This window comes from Manis pentadactyla, chromosome 3 (genome assembly GCF_030020395.1).
Source record: "Manis pentadactyla isolate mManPen7 chromosome 3, mManPen7.hap1, whole genome shotgun sequence".
In the NCBI taxonomy this organism is placed as follows: Eukaryota; Metazoa; Chordata; class Mammalia; order Pholidota; family Manidae; genus Manis; species Manis pentadactyla.
In genome coordinates, this window is record NC_080021.1 from 61,544,690 (window position 1) to 61,566,813 (window position 22,124).

Below are 22,124 nucleotides of genomic sequence, written 5' to 3' on the forward strand. Positions count from 1 at the left end.
AAAATGTCTTTTAGAATGAAATGATCTAGGGAGGAGGGCTTTAATCTAAAGTAAAAAAATAAATTCAGAACTAATATAACATTAATATTTTATACACATTTTGCTTTAATATTGCATCAGAAGCAAATTAGAATCCAAAACCAGATTCACGTTTTGAATATTAATATTGAATCTTCATGTATCTTTAAGATTTTGTTAAGTCTCTAGTAAGTTTCATTAAATTATAAAAGGTAGAAAATGTCTATTGAAAACCAGTGTTTTATTGGGTCAATATAAAAGGTAAAAATGCCTCAAAATTAATATCAACAAAAACTCCAGGTATGTTCACAGAAAAAAACAGACATTTCAGTTTTAGCATAAACCTTAGAATAATGCTTTTCTGTTGGAAAAATATTTTGACTTTAATATGACGATTTTTGTCAAGAGGCAAGGGAGCCATATACTTGGGTAATCTATAAACTCAAAAAGTGTGCAAAAATAAAAATGTTTTAAAGTAATATTTAAGATCTGTTTGTGTGATTTCTATTCAGATTTTTTAAACATGATTACTTTAGTACAACATGACTCCATTAATAAATATCATGGTTAAGTTTGTGAGACTTCTCAGAAATATAATTCTAATAATCAAACAGACTCAAATAAGTATTCTTTTCAAAACTGAAGGGGCACTGTTAGCAAGAGAGATACCCATTTTGATAAGGATAAGCTTACCATAACTTGAATATCATAGTTTGAAATTTAATATTTTACTAATAAAAAATATTACATGTGCAGCTAACTAATAATAAGTAATTCCAAGTTTTAATATTGAAATATTTATGCTTTGTAATAAAAATTAAATCTGATCTTTTATCAATGTTAAATTTATAGCAAATGTTCAATCTCTGGTTTGTTAACTAAGACATTCTTGCACATGTACACACATGCACACTGTCAATGTGGCAATATTATATAGTACAAGAGTAAATATTTTGGATTCATATAGGCCTTTTCTAATCCAGATTCCACCTGTGTTAACTGTGTGATCATGGGTGTAGTGCAAAATTATTTTCAAAGCAAAAATTCATCTTCTATATAACGAAGTTAGATAATAGCACTTATCCAATAAGGTTGTTGTAAGGGGTAAATAAATTACGTATGAGATATGCTTGCTTCAAGCTTAGATATTATAAATACTCAGTAACTGGGAATTAAATACAAAGAAGACTCTTTTTCAGTTCTCAGAAAGCAATTTCTTAAAATACAAAAGTTATGTATGAATTTCATTGCTGCATTGCCATCAAACTTAAGCATGTCAGATTTGTGTAATGTCTCTGTTATGTAAGAAAAATGTTCTTGGTTTGAGGACTCTGGATTTAAGATTTTATTTTAGCAACATTGAAAATAAAAATTTTATTAATACTAGGTGTATTATGCATCTATTTGCATTATCACTGCTTATAATACTACTGGTATTTTAAGTTAGTAAATCTGCATTCTTTCAGAATATGCCTTCAAACTAATAAAATCTCTATCAGAAAAACATACAGGGAATACTTTTCTTTCATATATTGCAAACTGTAGCTTCTATGATTTTAAGGATGAGTTCAGGCAGGAAAAAGAGAAATCAGGTAAGTTCTCACTTGACTAGCACTATTATGATATGGCGCTCATGTACTGTAGAACTGGCATATATGTATAGGGATCTTTTTTCTTGTTAGCAATGTTGTTTTTTAGTATCCCGACTAAGACATCCATTTAACATGCTCTTATATATCCATACTCAAACTTGTGCAAATAGATACCTAAAAGATTTACGTATTGCTATTTGTTTCTTTCAAGAAAATTAAAATAATTGTCATTTAAAATTCCACCTTTTGACCTGAAATCTAAACCAAATTCAATTTGGAATAACACTGTTCCTATTCAGAATGCCTTTTTTTTTTGTTTTACATATTTGATGTTGATTACCATTTTCTTCATTGAATCTTCTGTATGTTAGAACATGTTCAAATTCTTTAATTTTCATTGTTAGTCTCACTTCAAGCTATTTCACCATTACAGTAACTTTTCGGTTTGATATTCTCCTTATGTGAAAAAGAGATAAAGCGTAGTATAGTGGCTCACAACCAAGATAGTCGAGCTATTCTGCTTCTACCGGTTACTGGATGGAGAACCTTGGACAATCTACTTCACTTCTGTCTGCCTCAATTTTCCCATATATATACAATGGTGATACAAATCTCATGAGATAATTGTGAAGTTTATCTGAGATACATAATTTAAATATTTTTATGACTGTGAACTCCTGACCTCAGTATTAATTCAATACTTCAATTATGGCATCATCAAGAAATAAACTTAAAGGGACAAAGGATGCATAGGGAATCAAGGCCAGGATTATGAACTGAATGCACGGGAAATTACATGATTGTATAGGAAGAAATAGAGATGATACAAACATATGAGACTTCATTCCATAGACAGTTATGTTCTCTTCATGGGGAAAAAAGGAGCTTTTTTTTTTTAAAGAAAGAGAATCTTGGGCAATTCATGATTAGCTTCAGGATATTCCTTGCTGGCTATTTGATTTCTAGGTACAGTTTAATATCCATTCTGTGGTATATAAGCATCCTGACTTTGATATCACGGAATTTTTTGTACTGTGTGGTAATTCTTGCTCATTTGTTGGAATTCTATTCTAGACTGTGTGCTCTGTGTAGATAGGAGATCTCTCTAACTCCTACACATTGGAAATTCTGAATAAAATTTTTGGATGAATTTGGAGTAGAGTGTAGACACACTCATATGAAAAAGAGTATAAACACACATTGCTTTTCTGGGCTATAGGCTATCAATGCATGATGGCAAGTCCTTCCCCATAAACTCAGATTTGCCAAATATTCCAAAATTTTAATTAAAAAAAATAAATGAAGGTACAAATATAGCTGGAAGAATCTAATAAAACATTTTTTTAAAGAATAAAAAGTTTGAGCAGAAAACTGAATTTTGGGGAAGGAATTACAACTTTGGAAAAGAAAGGTGAATATGCAAGGGAATATCTGCTAGTAAATAGGATTAATTAGATTTATGACATATGGATAATGTGAGATACAAATTATTCTCTACCGCAGGATGATGCACAGGTTATGTACGTATCTATAGTCACACAAGGAGACTTAGAAGGCAAGAAAAAGAAAGCTATACTAATAAGTAATTTTTTAATCTTTCAGAGTTTTGCCTATTCACATTTACAAAATTAAAAGATGCCATTTTTCTCTAATAGAATACTTACGAATTGTAATGGTTTGAGTATTTCACCCTTTTTCCGGTCCTTCTCATTTTCCAAATTAGTAGATTGTTTCTCTCTCAGCTGCCTATGAATGATGAAAACACATACTTGGGGTAATATAGTTCTCAAGAGACTTGTTAATCTAGTGAGATGGATTTAAAGTAAAAATAAAGACAGAAGGAAATCAAGGAAAATATAATGAAAACTACAAATTAGATTCTCTGGAGTGCCACATGAGTGAAGGAAGGTAATTTCTTAGAAGATACATCAAAATGATCAGACTATGAACAATGTACAAAATTAGTAAGTGTTTGCCAAAAGATCCTTTGGACCTTATTGGTGTTGATGGGATTGATAAGGTTAGACAAAAAATAGAAAAGAACAATGATTTGTAAGCATTGTGAAAAGAAATGTACCTGATAGGACAAGGGTGGTAATGTTAGATCAGGTGGAGATTCCCCAGTGTGATATAAAAGCATGGATGAAAATATATGGGTGCAAAGAATCTAGGCAGAATAAAAGTGAGATTTTTTTATTGGAGTGTAATCTAAATGAATGTTTCCCAAACATGGCTTATTTTCACACTCATATGGGTAGCTATTTAAAACAATATTAATGGTACTTGCCTCAACCTTCAACATTTAAATGTTTTGGACTGGATACTAGAATTTACAGATTCAACCACTTTAGTCTTCAGACAATTTAAAAACTGCCTGCAGATGGACATGTGGGAATCTTGACTATAAATACTTGGTCAGATATAGATCACAAAATTGAGCTGCAAAGAGCCGATGATACCATGGGGACTTCAAATATCAGTAAGGTACTAAGAGAAAATATTGATTTTTTTCCCCTTGCTAACAGCTTATATCTCAGGAGATAAAGGAGAAAATAATGAGAGCTGCTAATATAGATTTAAATGAATCAATATAGAGTATCTAGTTTATGAAATCACAATAATGTGACTTTAAGAGAAACTGATTACATCATATATGGTGGTATGTGCTGTTACAAGTGGTATTCTCAATGTCTATTATGTGTATAAATGACATTGGGGAAATTATTCTAGAAGAGGCTCTCAAAATAGTTCCTAGACCATACAATCATGAATGACCTTGTAGAAAAAGAGATGGGGAGTTGTCTACAAAGCTCAAAGTGCTTTAAGGAGCACAGATTAAAAATTAAAATATACCAAAAATGCAAAGAAGGAAAATTAGAGGATATCAGAAAACATTAACAGGTGTACTTCAAAACAGAAATAGGAGGACTGATTCTTGAGGTACATTAACATTTTCAAATCCCCTAAAGAAAACAAAGCTTTTTAGTTAAATCATGAGCAAGATGGTGAAAATTCTTTTCCTTAAGTCAAACATAGTGATAATAAAGCAAAAGAGGAACAAATTACCTTCTTAATTTCAATTTTGTTTACATCTTTCCTATTGAGAAGAATAATCTTCTAGTTGGGAGAGTGGAGAAAAGAAAAGAAAATCCAAAATAGTTGAAGAGATGGGAAGAGAAAAAGTGTAACAATTCTCCAAATGACTTCACTTTTCTGGCTCAGAAAGTATCTAATTTAGGGTACTGAGTAATTTTGAAGATAAGATCAATTTCAGTAATCTTTGAGGTATTATTGATTATAGGGTAGCTGCCATGAGAACAAAGAGGCAAATATCCCAAATTTCTGAAAAGATTAGTCAGTATCTTAAAACTATAGACCAGGGATCTTGACATTCATGCTCAGTAAAATATTTGATGGGAATACTAAATGGATGGATGGTTTCTGAGTACTAAGAAAAGTCATGATTAGCAGCAGTCTGCATGTGTTCACCAAGAATAAGGTATGGTAGACAGTCTTCATTCCCTATTTTTGACATGATAACTAGGTTGGTTCCAGAGGACAGATATAGAAATAGCCTATCTGGATTAACAAGGTATTTTTATTATTCTTTCATAAAGAAGGAACTGCGTGAACTGTATCATAATGGTGATAGGCAGGCTCATCACTAGTTTAATTATCTTACCTAATGAATATTAATCACTGTGATAACATCATCTTGAAGACAAATACAACTACCTGTTTTTTGGGTTTTTTTCAGTATTTCTTTCCCCAAATGAAGGCCATGTTAGGAGACTGCAATGGTAGGTGTTTCAAATTTCATGTCATGAGTCAATCAACAAAGATTTTATATACACTGAAGTATAAAAGTGAAGTAACAGTGGTTTTTTTAATCAAAGGACAGCAGCTCATCAGGCAGACAGTTGGAGCAAAGGGGGACATTGGATCACTTTACGTCCAGGAAAGAACTTTATATCTGCAAACCTTGAGATGACAGAGCTGCTACACCAATGGAAAATGTTCAGATGGGTCAGTACATTCAAAACCAAAGATTAAGCAGGGAATCAGGGTCAGAGAAGACAATTTTGCTTGAAACACTCTTGAGACAATTGGAAATAAGAACCAAGGGATACTGCATCCAAGGAAAACAAGTTGGAATTAGCAGTGACTGTAACTGTGTATAGATTCAATATAAAATTCCAAAAAGTGCAAAAGTAATGCCTCTAAATCTGAGTTATTTTGTAAAATCATGGGCTTTTTGGTTTTGCAGAACTAGGATTCTTATATAGAATATTTTATTATGATAAAAATCATATATAAAATTTATGATCTTCACCATTTTTAAGTGTATAGCTTACTAGAGTAAAGTATGTTGACATTCTTGTGAAACAGATCTCCAAAATTTTTCATCTTGCCAATCTGAAATTCTATATCCATTAAATAACAACTTCCCTTTTCCCTCTACTCCCAACCTCTGGTAACCACAGTTCTACTTTCTGTTTCTATGAATTTGGCTACTTTAGATATTTCATGTAAGTAGAATTATACAGTATTTTTGCCTTTTTGTGACTGGCTTATTTTACTTAGTATAATCCTCAAGTTTCATCTATGTTGTAACACACTATAGGATTTTCTTTCTCTTTTAGAGTGCATAATATTCCATTGTATGTATATGCCACATTTTTGTTATTTATTCATCTGTCAATGGGCATTTGGGTTGCTTCCAACTTTTGGGTATTGAAAATACTGCTGTTATGAATAAATGAGGACAAAATGAGAACAAATATCTTTTCAAGACCCTGCTTCCAATTATTTTGGATATATGCCCAGAAGTGGGGTTGTTGCATCATATGGTAGTTCAATTTTTGATTTTTTAAGGACCTTTCATCCTGTTTCCCATAGCAGTTATACTACAATCACACCAGCAGTGTGCAAGGGTTCTTTTACACATGCATGGTCTTGGCACCCTTGTCAAAGATTATCTGACTTTATATGTTTACTTTGGGGTTCTCCATTCTAGTCCATTTGTCTGTTTGTCTGCTTTATACCATTACAACACTACTTTGATTATGAAACCTGTGTTAGTAAGGTTTATCCAGAGAAACAGAACAAAAACAGTGTTCATAGTTTATTATAAGGAATTGGTCTATGCGGTTATGGAGACCAAGAAGTTCTAAAATCTTCAGTCAGCAGTTTTTAATGAATACTTTATTTTGAGCTGTTCAGTTTCACTATTGAGAATGTAGATACACAATATTGAAACTCATATTAGGTCAATGCTATCTAGATTTTTTAAAATTATGAATTGTAATAGCTGCTACTAACTGAGGTCCCACAATTTTTAAGGCAATCAGTGTACACATGATTATTTTATTGTACATTTATTTTCATTCAATTACTTATTTTATTAATTCAATAGCATTTTTCAAGGGCAAGTAACTGAGGATGTTTTCATATTCTTATTGTGCTAACTTATTGTTAAAAAAACCATATTAAACAGTTATAAGCAATCCTTTCAGTACCCCCATTAAATATTCCCATTTTATAAATGAGAAAACTGAGGCTAACAATTTGAGCAACAGCTCATTAGCAATTAATGGTAGAATTTAGATTCAAATTCAGACACATCTGACTCCCAAGCCTAAGCTCCTCCAATTTATAAACTATTTTAAAAATTTGTTCACTGCAACTTTCAATGAGTCACCAGTTTTTCTGATAAAGGGAAAATGTTTAGGATGATTCAGAAAAACAGATTAAAATAATTTCAGACTGATTCATAGATGTAATGACAATGGTGATTTTAAGATAAAAATATTAACAACATCCATCATCTAAAAATCAAATAGCGTGACTTTTTCTATAGAGGATAAACATTTTGAAGTGTACATCTCAGTTTTAAATATTGACCTCATGAATGCCATTGATTTGCCTTAATTTTGTCAGTTATATACCTTGATTTTTGTTTAAGAAAATATAATCCTCTTCCACATAGTGTAAAATACTAAGTAGCCGTTCAATTTTTTATATCTAAAGGTGGATGTCTATTTATGGCTAGGAAGAAATTTGATTTGCTTGATCTGCATCTTTCTGAAATCAAGCACTGCAACATGAGTGATGCTTCATTTTAATGGACATGAATATACCCCAAATTCATATAATAGCATCTGCATTTATAAATATAGCCATAAGAAATTGAATAACATTAGATCAGTTATTTGCACTTTGGGGTTTTGGTACTTCATTTGCAAAAAGTAGGAATTGGATTGGATGATTTGTTTCCAATTGGTTTCCTAGAAGTATTTATTAGGATGCCCTGTATATGAACTCTGTATTTTGAAAACTTCCTTATCCACCATCTATTAAGCAATAACACATTTATTATGACTACTTTCCATTTTAAACATAATAAAGTACTACATGACATAAAATCAGACTTGATCTGAATTCTCATTCTCAGTTGATACAATCGTAATGAAACAGAAAGAATCAGTATTTTAGTTGGTTTACTGTGTGTAAACATTTTTTTCTTTGAGCATTTATTTTATTGAGGTATTTCAAAGATGATTTGGAGATATCTTTCTTACAGGCCATGGAAGAAATCCATCACACTCCATGACTGTTAAGCTCTCTTCCAGCATTTGTAATCTTATGAGTCTTCCTTCCTTCTGCTTAGCGAATTGGAATAAGAATTTCAAATTGTTTTCCTGAATAGGAAAGCATTATAGTTCTGGGACTCTCTTGGTAAGAGTCTGAATGAAGTATTCTGACATGATTCGCGTTGTGTTCTCATTACAGAAATCTAAGTCAACAGACAGTGCTTTTTTGAGGTGTCTTTTTCATTCAATTGAAACCATAAAAGACTTATATTCTAGTTTTCTCTTTCATGCTTACAGAGGATGATGGACCTGTGAATATTTCTTGAGACTCCTTTTCTATGAATATACAGTAATTATTATCCTTTTTTTTGGTTGTGAGCTGTGAGGTAGGTTAAAAACTGTATATTTTAGTTTCAAAAAGAAAAATACAGAATAGTTGCTTTTCAAAAGACAAAGATGACAAAAGGTATTGACTACTGGAAAAGCACTGTCTAAAATAAATCCTTTTATATTTATGAATTATTTCTATAGCCACTTGTTATTTTTACTCTTCTGGGAAAGTCTTACCTTTCTGATTAATTTATGGTGAATTTTTATTATTAGCCTTTATGTATTCCTCAAGTTGTACACACTCAGAATAATAGTATTTTATTTTTGTGTGTCATAACTCACCTAATTTCAATAATACTTTTTTCTTTGTAAACTGCTTTAGATTATGCAACTATCTAAGTAAATGTCAGAGTAAAACTTGCAGAAATTATTTTATTTACATTTTATAGTTGAGATTCTGGAGGCTTGATTGTCTTGTACAAGATAAATCTAATTAATAGAAGATTTGATGTCATAACTTATATATACTGTTCCCAAATTCAACCTTGACTCAACACTTTATCAGTTAATTTATTCCATGACTATTTAATGAGACATAAATAACAAGAAATACTTACAAAATCCCTCCTTGAGAACATACATTGCAGTGTAGGAGCAAGACAATAGGCTGGTGAACAAACAAACCAGAACATTTCAAAGTGACGTCAAAGAAAAGAGTTGAGTGCTGAGACAGAGACGGATGGGTCTAGGGGAGAAGGTCGGCACTTTATAGACAACACTGTCAAGAATAGTGTCTTTTAAGAGACTGTATTACTTTACTTTTAAGAGATTATATTACTTTAGAAATTAAAAATGAGAAGAATGTAGTCTGTAGAGGGGGAAGTTATTCCATGCAAAAGAAATAGGAAGGTCAAAAGTTCTGAGGTAATAAACACCTTGTCCTTTGTAACAACTAAAGGAGTTCAGTTGCTATGAAGGAGATGGAAAGAGAAGCCAAAATTTAATACACAATCGATAGGGTGGTGTAACTCTCAGGGGAAAATATGTTCCCAGCCCAATGCAAATTACCTTTGAAGTCAAAATCAGTCAAAAAGAGAAATAAAGTGGGAGAAACCTGTTTATTGCTTACAAGTAGTCATCTACTTCTGCTCGCATGTGTCTGCTGCTACCCAGATTCAACAGGACCCCTCCAATCCTCTGCCGTCCAGATAGACCCTTGCTTCTTCCCCCTTGTAATCACCTGCTGATAGGGAGACAGACTACTTTCCTCCACCCCTTGGAAACACCTATTGATATGGAGATGTACTAAGGCCAGGGAAGAGATTCTGGAAATACTGCAATTTTACCCACAGGTAGAGAAAGAAAGGCTGGAAAAATTTGCAGAAACTAGACCATGCAGTCTTATGAGTAGTCAGAGAAGGGGACAAAGTTCTGCAATGGACAGACTAGCTCTTAAATCTTAATGAGTGTCCTAGAAAAAACTCTGGTGATCTGTTTTGCAAATACGTAGACTCTATTTTCACTCTCATGCTCATTACAATAATATTATACTAGATCACACAGGAAAAGACTATACAAGAGAAGAGGGTAAATTGGAGTGTGTGTGTGTGTGTGTGTGTGTGTGTGTGTGTGTATGTTTGCATGTGTTCCAGTCCTTACTGTCTTGCCCTCTAAAAGAAGGCAAATAAATTATTTTAAATGAGTTATAAAATTTATAGAATAAACATCTACTATCCCTAAGTAGCAGCAATAAATGTCATGAATTTCTTTAAAAAGAACAATTTTTTTGATATGAATATTTTTCCTTTTCTAAATTTATTAATTAAAACCAGGAACATTGCACAAAGACTGCAGAACCATTTTGTGAACTAGTGTATATTCCTTATATATTTTACCCATTGGAACAAGATAATGAGAGATGATTATACAGTGTTCAGTCAAAGTGATAGATTTCACAGTGAGAGCAGCCCTCAAACTCTTTGGATTTTCTTAATACTCTTAAAAATTAGTACTCAAAAGTTTTAGTAAGCATGTTATATTTATATATAGTTGCCATATTATACCTTAGAAATTTGAACTTTAAAAACATCTATTTATTAACTCATTTCAGAAACAGAAATAATAATCCCATAACATATTACCATACTTAAGACTTTTTATTTTTTAAATCTGTTTTCCTTAACAGAACAAAAGCTTAAAAGTTAGTTGCAGTGTGGAATTTGAAACTATACCAATGAACTTTTCTTACTGTTCCATTAAAATCCATTGGTCTATCTCTCACTTTGAATGGATTTTTACACATGCATTATTTCTTACTATTGTGCATTGGTTATTTGGAAAATAATACTTCAGAGTTTTGCATATCTCTTGAAAATTGACACATTTTCCTATATGGCAATAAAAAATAATATTTACTAATATCACATCTTTTATTATAAAATTCTTTATGAATTGGGAAATAATCAGCTCTGAATTTTACCCACCATTAAGAAAATGTGAACAAAATTAAAAAGTCAAATAATATCTGAATGTTATTAATGAAATAATTTTGACATTGCAGGTCAAAAGTATCTCTTGCTGCCCCCCAAGGATCTACAGAGGTTGTTTTGAAAATGGCTGCACTATGACATAGGCCGAGATAAGTTTAGATTTTATTCTTAGAGCGTTTGAAAGACATTGAAGAGTTGGAAGCAGAGGAGTAATATCATCTAAAATTAAAACTTGAATAATTTTTCATTTAAATGATGATCTAATTTTTTTTTTTAATCTAGCTGCTAATTGGAAAGTGGTTACTTAGTAGCAAGAAGAAGAGCAGGGAAATCAATTAGGAGGAAACTTCAATAATTTAAGAAAAGGGCTAATGGTGATGTAAAGTGGTAACAGTAGAAAAGGAGGAAAAGGAAAGAATGTTTTGTAGGTAAAACCATGGAATGGCTAATGGATTAAATTAAAAACTCAAGTTATGGTGACATTAACTTGGAAATTTAGGAGAGGAATGAAATATTTCGAAAGACAACTAAAGTTTCCTTCCATATAATATTAATTAGGGAAATATTTGAACACTTGTCTTGAAGGGGAAAAAAGTTCTCTTCTTTCGAACTTTCACCCTTAAAGTGACCTTGCTAAACTTCCTTCATTAATGCTGGTAGATTTTGGGGGGATTTTCCATGTAGACAGTCATGTATGACAAAAGAGTCAGGTATACTTGATCCTTTTAATCTGAATGCCTTCTATTTCTTTATTGTGCCTTTTTACACTTGCTAGGTGAATCCTTCTTATCTGGAATTTTCTTTGGTTGCTAGAAAGTTTCCAATTATCAATTCATTTTCTGTAACAGATATAATAACAATTTGTGTCTTTCAAGTAGTTAGTGTACTTCATGTAAGTTGTTGAATTTATGGGCATAACATTGTTCATAGTATTCCTTGATTATCCCTTCATTGCCCATAGGGTCTCTAGTGACCTCCTTTCCTTCATTCCCTATATCTATGTTTGTTTTTTCTGTTTTTCTCAATCTGGCTAGAAATTTAACAATTATATTGATCTTTACAATGAACCAGACTTGGTTTCATTTTATTTATTTTCTCTATTGTTTTTTTATTCTGAATTTAATGGACTTCTTTTCTTTTATCATTTCTTTCCATTTGCTTTAATTTAAATTGATCTTCCTTTCCTACTTTCTTAAAATTATAGTTTAGGTTGTTCATTTGACACCATTCTCCTTTTCTACATTAGCACTGGGTATGGTAGATTTCCCTTTAAGCACTGTTTTAGCTTCATCCTACAAATTTTAATATATTATGCTTTTATTTTCATTTAATTAAAAATATTCCTAATTTCTCTTGTTATATTCTCTTTCACTGAAGGACTATTTAGAAGTATTCTGTTTAATTTATAAATTGTGTTAGTTTGGCAGGACTACTATAGCAAAATATAACAGACTGGATGACTTAAAATAACTGAAATTTATTTTCTCACAGTTCTGGATGCTAGATGTCCAAGATCAATGGGCCAGTACATTTGGTTTCTTCTGAGGGCTTTCTTTGGCTCCTTTCATTCTGTGCCCTTACATGGTCTTTCCTCTATGCATGCATCCCTGGTGTCTCTATGTGTGTCCTAATTCTCCTCTTCTTATGAGGATATCAGTCAGATTGGATCAAAACCCACCCTCATGGTCTTATTTTAACTTACTTACCTCTTTAAACTCCTTATCTCCAAATACAGTTATATTTCTGAGACCCTGTGGACTAGGACCTCTACACATAAATTTTGGTGCAGTACAATTTATCCCATAACACAAACATTTGGAGATTTTCCATATATCTTTGGTTTTTCAATTTCTTGTTAAATTGTTTAGTGCTCTGAGAATATACTTTGCATATTTTAATTTTGTTTTATTTTTAATATTTTAATTGCTTTAATTTTGTTAAGGTTTATTTCATCCCCAGATATTATCTATTTTGGTGACTATTTCACATACACTTGAAGTGCGTGTTGTGTGGAGTATTCTATAATTCTTAAAAAGGTCAAGTTCATTCAAATTTTTCAGGTGGTCTATATCTTCACTGGTTTTCTGATCACTTTTACTAACATGTACTGAAACAGTGTTAAAGTGTCTGACTATAATTGTAGACTTATCTGTTTCCCTTTTTGGTTATAACACATTTTGCATCTCATATTTTGAAGCTTTCTTATTAGGTGCATACCCATTTACCATTGTTGTATCATCTTGGAAAAATAAACCTTTTGCTATTATATTACGTCCTTTTTCATTCCTGGTAACATTTCTTGTTTTGAAGTCTGTCTAGACATAACTACTCTAGCTGCTTTGGCTGTTGTTGTTTCTATGATTACCCTTAGTGTATCATGGGCTTTAAATTCATCTATGTTATTTTGTTTATGGTGGGAGCTGGTTTGCCAGAGACTAGCTCTGAATGTCTACCCTACCTTTAGCTTCAGGTCCTCCCTTTGTGCGTGTACCTCAGAGAGCACCTCTCCATACTCTTGTCCCTCTATGACGTGTTAGAAGCCTGCTATTACTTGTCACTTGGTGTTTGTTGGTCTGATAGTGGAGGTGGGGGGAGAAAGTCCTCTGTTGTTCTGATTTCAGAGTATGCATCAGACTTAGGCACACATTGTTTCCTGGGGTTTTTCATATGGAGGCTTATCAGTGATCCTGGTCTGTTCATGACTGTAGGAGACTTTCTGTGATCTAGGCTAAGGGTGAATTCATGTTTCTCTTCAGAGGTAAAGATTTTTTTAAAATTTTCCCCTTCTCCTTTTCCTTAGCTTCAATTCATCTTCATAGTTCCCTAAGGCCAACAAGATTCTCTTCTCTTTTCAGGTTGCAGAAGGCATTTTCTCCATAAAGAAATAGGAAAAATGTATCTGGACAGGGCTTTGTTCCTTTCCTTCAATGGCTATAATTCTTCCTCAAGCCTGCACCCAGAGGGACACTTTCTCAGGACTCTTGCCCTAGTCTTTCTTGTGAGTATCCAGTGAGATCAGTGGAACAGAGCCTGGAGAATAGGTGTGAATTTCATTGGTGTCTGAGGTACTAAGGCATTCTCATTCTAGCCCTTTTAGCAATTTGTTAAAAAAAAAAGTAAGTGGTGGAGAGAGATTAAAGATGGCAGTGTGAGAGGAGAGACAGAGTCTTTCTCCTAAAACTGGATACAATTAGAAAACTTAATTGACACAACTAATCCTGAGAAAGCAACAGGAAAGAGGTCAGCGTCAGTCGGCACGCACCTGGAGAAAAGAGCAGACCTCAGCGAACGGGGTAAGATAAAAGAGCTGTAGCTCTGTGGGACCCGAGCCCCTCCCCCACCCCAGCTCACCAGCGGAAGGAAGACAAATGGAGCAGGGAAGGACTGGAAGTATTGGAACTGCTGAATACCTAGCTCCAGAGATCTGCGCTGGGAGCACAAAACTACATTTCATGGTGCCGTCATGAGACTCGCATGACTGCCGGGTTGGAAAGTTAATAGAGGCAGAGTTCCTGGGGAGACGGGGATTCTGGCTGCTTGTGGAAAGCAGGGATCCATATCTGGCTGCTCTGGGACAAAAACTTATACCTGTGTGCCTGGCCCACTGGCTCAGGCAGTGGAGACAGGCACAGGAGCCAGGAGGCGGGGAACAGCTCTTTCCTACCCCCAGGCACCAGTACCGCTCCCCTGCGACCCCTGACATTGCTTCAGGGGCTCAGCAGCTCCAGAATAGAGGTTCTGGACACTAGAGGGCGCCATATACAAACATGAAATGCCAAAGGAAACTTGTCCAGAGTAAAATTGTTAATACAACTCCCGAGAAAGATTTAAATGATATGGACCTAGTGACTCTTCCTGAAAGGTACATACACAAAGGGAGGAGCTGAAGCTAAAAGAGATAATAAAAATAATCAACATCCTAATGGAGGTACGGAAAGACATTCAAGAACTCAGGAATGAATTCAGGTCAGAGATCCAATCGTTAAAGAACACAATGGAGGGTATTAAAAGCAGGTTGGATACAGTGGAGGAGACAATAAATGAAATAGAAACTAGAGAACAGGAATACAAAGAAGCTGAGGCACAGAGAGAAAAAAGGATCTCTGAAAATGAAAGAATATTGAGAGAACTGTGTGACCAATCCAAGCAGAACAATATTCGCATTACAGGGATACCAGAAGAAGAAGAGAGAGAGAAAGGGATAGAAAGTGTCTTTGAGGAGGTAGTTGCTGAAAAATTCCCAAAATGGGGAAGGACATAGTCTCTCAGGCCATGGAGATACACAGATCCCCCTACACAAGGGACCCAAGGAAGACAACACCAAGACACATAGTAATTAAAATGGGAAAGATCAAGGATAAGGACAGACTGTTAAAAGCAGCCAGAGGCAGAAATAAGATCGCATACAAAGGAAAGCCCATCAGGCTAACATCAGACTTCTCAGCAGAAACCTTATAGGCCAGAAGGGAATGGCATGAGGTATTTAATGCCATGAAGCAGAAGGGCCTGGAACCAATATTACTTTATCTGGTGAGATTATCATTTAAATTTGAAGGAGGGATTAAACAATTTCCAGATAAGCAAAAGCTGAGAGAGTTTACCTCCCACAAACCATCTCTGCAGTCTACTTTGAGGGACTTCTGTAGATGGAAGTGTCCCTAGGGGTTGATAGCTGTCACCAAAGGTAGGAAAATCATGGTAGGGAGGGTGGAGCAGCTGATTGTGAGGCAAATGCAAAATTAAATCGACTATCCCCAAAGCCAATCAAGGGATAGAGAAAAAGTATAGAATCTGATACCTAATATGCAAAGAATGAAGGAGGAAGAAAAAGGAGGAGAAATCGAAAAGAACCTTTAGATTGTGTTTGTAACAGCATACTAAGTGAGTTAAGTTAGACTCTTAGATAGTAAGGAAAGTAACTTGGAACCTTTGGTAACCACAAATCTAAAGCCTGAAATGGCAATAAGTACATACCTATCAATGATCACCCTAAATGTAAATGGACTGAATGCACCAATCAAAAGACATAGAGTCACTGAATGGATAAAAAAACAAGACTCATTTATATGCTGCTTACAAGAGATTCACCTCAAACCCAAAGACATGCACAGACTAAAAGTCAAGGGATGGAAAAAGATATTTCAAGCAAACAATAGGGAGAAAAAAGCAGGTGTTGCAGTACTAGTATCAAACAAAATAGACTTGAAAAGAAAGAATGCAACAAGAGATAAAGAAGGACATTACATAATGATAAAGGGCTCAGTCCAACAAGAGGATATAACCATTATAAATATATATGCACCCAACACAGGAGCACCAGCATATGTGAAACAAATACTAACAGAGCTAAAGGAGGAAATAGACTGCATTGCATTCATTTTAGGAGACTTCAACACACCATTCACTCCAAAGGACAGATCTACCAGACAGAAAATAAGTAAGGACACAGAGGCACTGAACAACACACTAGAACAGATGGACCTAATAGACATCTATAGAACTCTACACCCAAAAGCAACAAGACACACATTCTTCTCAAGTGCACATGGAACATTCTCCAGAATAGACCACATACTAGGCCACAAAAAGAGCCTCAGAAAATTCAAAAGGATTGAAATCCTACCAACCAACTTTTCAGACCACAAAGGTATAAAACTAGAAATAAATTGTACCAAGAAAGCAAAAAGGCTCACAAACACATGGAGGCTTAACAACATGCTTCTAAATAGTCAATGGATCAACAACAAAATTAAAATGGATATCCAGCAATATATGGAAATAAATGACAATAACAACATAAAGTCCCAACTTTTGTGGGACACAGCGAAAGCAGTCTTAAGAGGAAAGTATATAGCAATCCAGGCATATTTAAAGAAGGAAGAACAAACCCAAATGAATAGTCTAATGTCACAGTTATCAAAATTGGAAAAAGAAGAACAAATGAGGCCTAAAGTCAGCAGAAGGAGGGACATAATAAAGAGCAGAGAAGAAATAAACAAAATTGAGAAAAATAAAACAATAGAGAAAATCAATGAAACCAAGAGCTGGTTCTTCGAGAAAATAAACAAAATAGATAAGCCTCTAGCCAGACTTATTAAGAGAAAAAGAGAATCAACACACATCAACAGAATCAGAAATGAGAAAGGGAACATCACGACAGACCCAACAGAAATACAAAGAATTATTAGAGACTACTATGAAAACCTATATGCTAACAAGCTGGAAAACCTAGAAGAAATGAACAACTTCCTAGAAAAATACAACCTTCCAAGACTGACCAAGGAAGAAACACAAAATCTAAACAAACCAATTACCAGCAAAGAAATTGAAGCAGTAATAAAAAAACTACCCAAGAAAAAAACCCCTCGGCAAGATGGATTTACCTCAGAATTTTATCAGACATACAGAGAAGATATAATACCCATTTTCCTTAAAGTTTTCCAAAAAATAGAAGAGGAGGGAATACTCCCAAACTCATTCTATGAAGCCAACATCACCCTAATTCCAAAACCAAGCAAAGACCCCACCAAAAAAGAAAATTACAGACCAATATCCCTGATGAACATAGATGCAAAAATACTCAATAAAATATTAGCAAACCGAATTCAAAAATATATCAAAAGGATCATACACCACGAACAAGTGGGATTCATCCCAGGGATGCAAGGATGGTACAACATTCGAAAATCCATCAACATCATCCACCCCATCAACAAAAAGAAAGACAAAAACCACATGGTCATCTGCATAGATGCTGAAAAAGCATTTGACAGAATTCAACATCCATTCATGATAAAAACTCTCAGTAAAATGGGTATAGAGGGCAAGTTCCTCAACATAATAAAGGCCATATATGATAAACCCACAGCCAACATCATATTGAACAGCGAGAAGCTGAAAGCTTTTCCTCTGAGATTGGGAGCAAGAGAGGGATGCCCACTCTCCCCACTGCTATTTAACATAGTACTGGAGGTCCTAGCCACAGCAATTAGACAAAACAAAGAAATACAAGGAATCCAGATTAGTAAAGAAGTTAAACTGTCAGTATTTGCAGATGACATGACATTGTACATAAAAAACACTAAAGACTCCACTCCAAAACTACTAGAACTGATATCAGAATACAGCAAATTTGCAGGATACAAAATTAACACACAGAAATATGTGGCTTTCCTATACACTAACAATGAGCCAATAGAAAGAGAAATCAGGAAAACAATTTCATTCACAATAGCATCAAAAAGAATAAAATACCTAGGAATAAACCTAACCAAAGAAGTGAAAGACCTATACCCTGATAACTATAAGACACTCTTAAGAGAAGTTAAAGAGGACACTAACAAATGGAAACTCATCCCATGCTCTTGGCTAGGAAGAATTAATATCATCAAAATGGCCATCCTGCCCAAAGCAATATACAGATTTGATGCAATCCCTATCAAATTACCAACAATGTTCTTCAACGAACTGAAACAAATAGTTCAAAAATTCATATGGAAACACCAAAGACCCCGAATAGCCAAAGCAGTCCTGAGAAAGAAGAATAAAGTGGCGGGGATCTCACTCCCCAACTTCAAGCTTTACTACAAAGCCATAGTAATCAAGACAATTTGGTACTGGCACAGGAACAGAGCCACAGACCAGTGGAACAGATTAGAGACTCCAGACATTAACCCAAACATATATGGTCAATTAATATTCGATAAAGGAGCCATGGACATACATTGGGGAAATGACAGTCTCTTCAACAGATGGTGCTGGCAGAACTGGATAGCTACATGTAAGAGAATGAAACTGTATCACTGTCTAACCCCATACACAAAAGTAAATTCAACATGGATGAAAGACCTGAATGTAAGTCATGAAACCATAAAACTCTTAGAAGAAAACATAGGCAAAAATCTCTTGGATGTGAACATTAGCGACTTCTTCATGAATATATCTCCCCGGGCAAGGAAAACAACAGCAAAAATGAACAAGTGGGACTATATCAAGCTGAAAAGCTTCTGTACAGCAAAGGACACCATCAATAAAACAAAAAGGTACCCTACAGTATGGGAGAATATTTTCGTAAATGACAGATCCGATAAAGGCTTGAAATCCAAAATACATAAAGAGCTCATGCTCCTCAACAAACAAAAAGCAAATAATCCAATTAAGAATGGGCACAGGAGCTGAACAGACAGTTCTCCAAAGAAGAAATTCAGATGGCCAACAGGCACAGGAAAAGATGCACCACATCACTAATCATCAGGGAAATGCCAATTAAAACCACAATGAGATATCACCTCACACCAGTAAGGATGGCCACCATCCAAAAGACAAACAACAACAAATGTTGGCGAGGTTGCTGAGAAAGGGGATCCCTCCTACACGGCTGGTGGGAATGTAATTTAATTCAACCATTGTGGAAATAGTATGGAGGTTCCTCAAAATGCTCAAAATAGACTTACCATTTGACCCAGGAATTCCACTTCAAGGAATTTACCCTAAGGATGCAGCACTCCAGTTTGAAAAAGACAGATGCACGCCTATGTTTATTGCTGCACTATTTACAATAGCCAAGAAATGGAAGCAACCTAATTGTCCATCAGTAGATGAATGGATAAAGAAGAGGGGGTACATATACACAGTGGAATATTATTCAGCCATAAGAAGAAAACAAATCCTACCATTTGCAACAACATGGATGGAGCTAGAGGGTATTATGCTCAGTGAAATAAGCCAAGTGGAGAAAGACAAATACCAAATGATTTCACTCATCTGTGGAGTATACGAACAAAAGAAAAACTGAAGGAACAAAACAGCAGCAGAATCACAGAACCCAAGAATGTACTAACAGTTACCAAATGGAAGGAGACTTGGGAGAATGGGAGGGTAGGGAGGGATAAGGGGAAGAAGAAAGGGGGTATTATGATTAGCATGTATAATGTGGGGGGTGGGGGAAAGGGGAGTGCTTTGCAACACAGAGAAGACAAGTAGTGATTCTACACCATCTTGCTATGCTGATGGAGAGAGACTGTAATGGGGTTTGTTGGGGGGACTTGGGGTAGGGGAGAGCCTAGTAAACATAATGATCTTCAAAAAAATAAAAATAAATAAATTGAAAAAAAAAAAGTAAGTGAAGGAATTCTTACCCACTTCTTTGTTATCAAGCATCATCTGCCCCAGGTAAATAAGTACCATATCATGCCTCTTCTTTGATACATCTGTATATCCTTAGATTTGGGGTTAGTTATTTTGCCTATAACTACAGTTATCTGATGAGCTATGAAAAGTTGTGAAATTACATTTTCCACCGTTATTTTGTTATGTGGGTAGGAGTGATGCTCTTTCCAGCTTGCATCCTAGGCAGATACCAAATGTCTCAGGATCTACTTTGGAGAGTCCAAAATGGAAAATTCCTATTGAATTCATCTTTAGATTCCAAACTTCTTAAATCCTACCCTGAATTATAAGATATAATCATATCTGAATTATCAGATATAGCTTTTTTTGTATCAAGATGCTGTAAGATGTGCTCTTGATACCATTTGATTAGGAAGAAATCTGTACACACTTATTGTTCAATTCCAATCTTCAGTTTTGTTTATAAAGACAATACCATCAGAAAAATCTGTGACAAGTATTATATATTTAACTGTTCAGAAACTAAGGTACATGAGCTTTTTCTTGCATACATACTTTCTTCCTTTAATAGCTCTAGAAAATATTGATTTCCTCTTATAAAACTTCATAATGTACCAACAGGTTAAGCTGGTTTTGCAGTAGAAGACTCAATACTTAATATAACCCCATGACATTTTCCAACTGTGGAATTGAAATGATTTGGTTTCTAGGTTATCTTGTAAACCCTTTTATCTATAGGGAGTTGAATAGTCAATCAACTTACACTTTGAAAGAATGACTATTTATCCTAGCATGAAACTTATTTTAGTTATTTCTATTGATTTTTATCCTTGAGGTCCTTCAAGTCTCTTAGAAAGATCTCTTACCTTTCAGCATGTTTGAGTGGAGTTAGCGCCGAATGGCAAAGAGGAGTCACAGTCAATGGTTCTCAGAGTATTAACTGGTAAAGCTATTTTCATAGGTCATTTGCCTTTTCACTCATTTTTCTTCACAAGTGTACAGTGAGTTTTTCAAGGTGATATAATCTCTGATATCACCACAGATTAAGCACAGAAACAGATGTGAGTCCATCTATCTTCCATTAAGCCAGGTATTGAAGATATTTTAAAATCTGAAAGAAAACAGTCTAATTAAACAAAATCTAACAGTACTTTTAGGCCAACAGACACATGAAAAGATGCTCCACATCGTTTGTCATCAGAGAAATGCAAATTAAAACCACAATGAGATATCACCTCACACCAGTAAGGATCATTGAAAAGACAAACAACAACAAATGTTGGCGAAGTTGTGGAGAAAGAGGAACCCTCCTACACTGCTTGTGGGAATGTAAATTAGTTCAACCATTGTGGAAAGCAGTATGGAGGTTCCTCAAAATGCTCAAAATAGAAATACATTTGACCCAGAAATTCCAATTCTAGGAATTTATCCTAAGAATGCAGCACTCCAGTTTGAAAAAGACAGATGCACCCCTATGTTTATCACTGCACTATTTACGATAGCCAAGATATGGAAGCAACTGAAATGTCCATCAGTAGATGAATGGATAAAGAAGATGTGGTACATATACACAATGGAATATTACTCAGCCATAAGAAAAAGACAGATCCTACCATTTGCAACAACATGGATGGAGCTAGAGGGTATTATGCTCAGTGAAATAAGCCAGGTGGAGAAAGACAAGTACCAAATGATTTCACTCATATGTGGAGTATAAGAACAAAGGAAAAACTGAAGGAACAAAACAGCAGCAGAATCACAGAACCCAAGAATGGACTAATAGTTACCAGAGGGAAAGGGACTGGGGAGGATGGGTGGGAAGGGAGGGACAAGGGTGGGAAAAAAGAAAGGCGACATTATGATTAGCATGTATAGTGCATGGGGGGCACGGGGAGGGCTGTGCAACCCAGAGAAGACAAGTAGTGATTTTATAGCATCTTAGTATGCTGATGGACAGTAACTGTGAAGGGGTA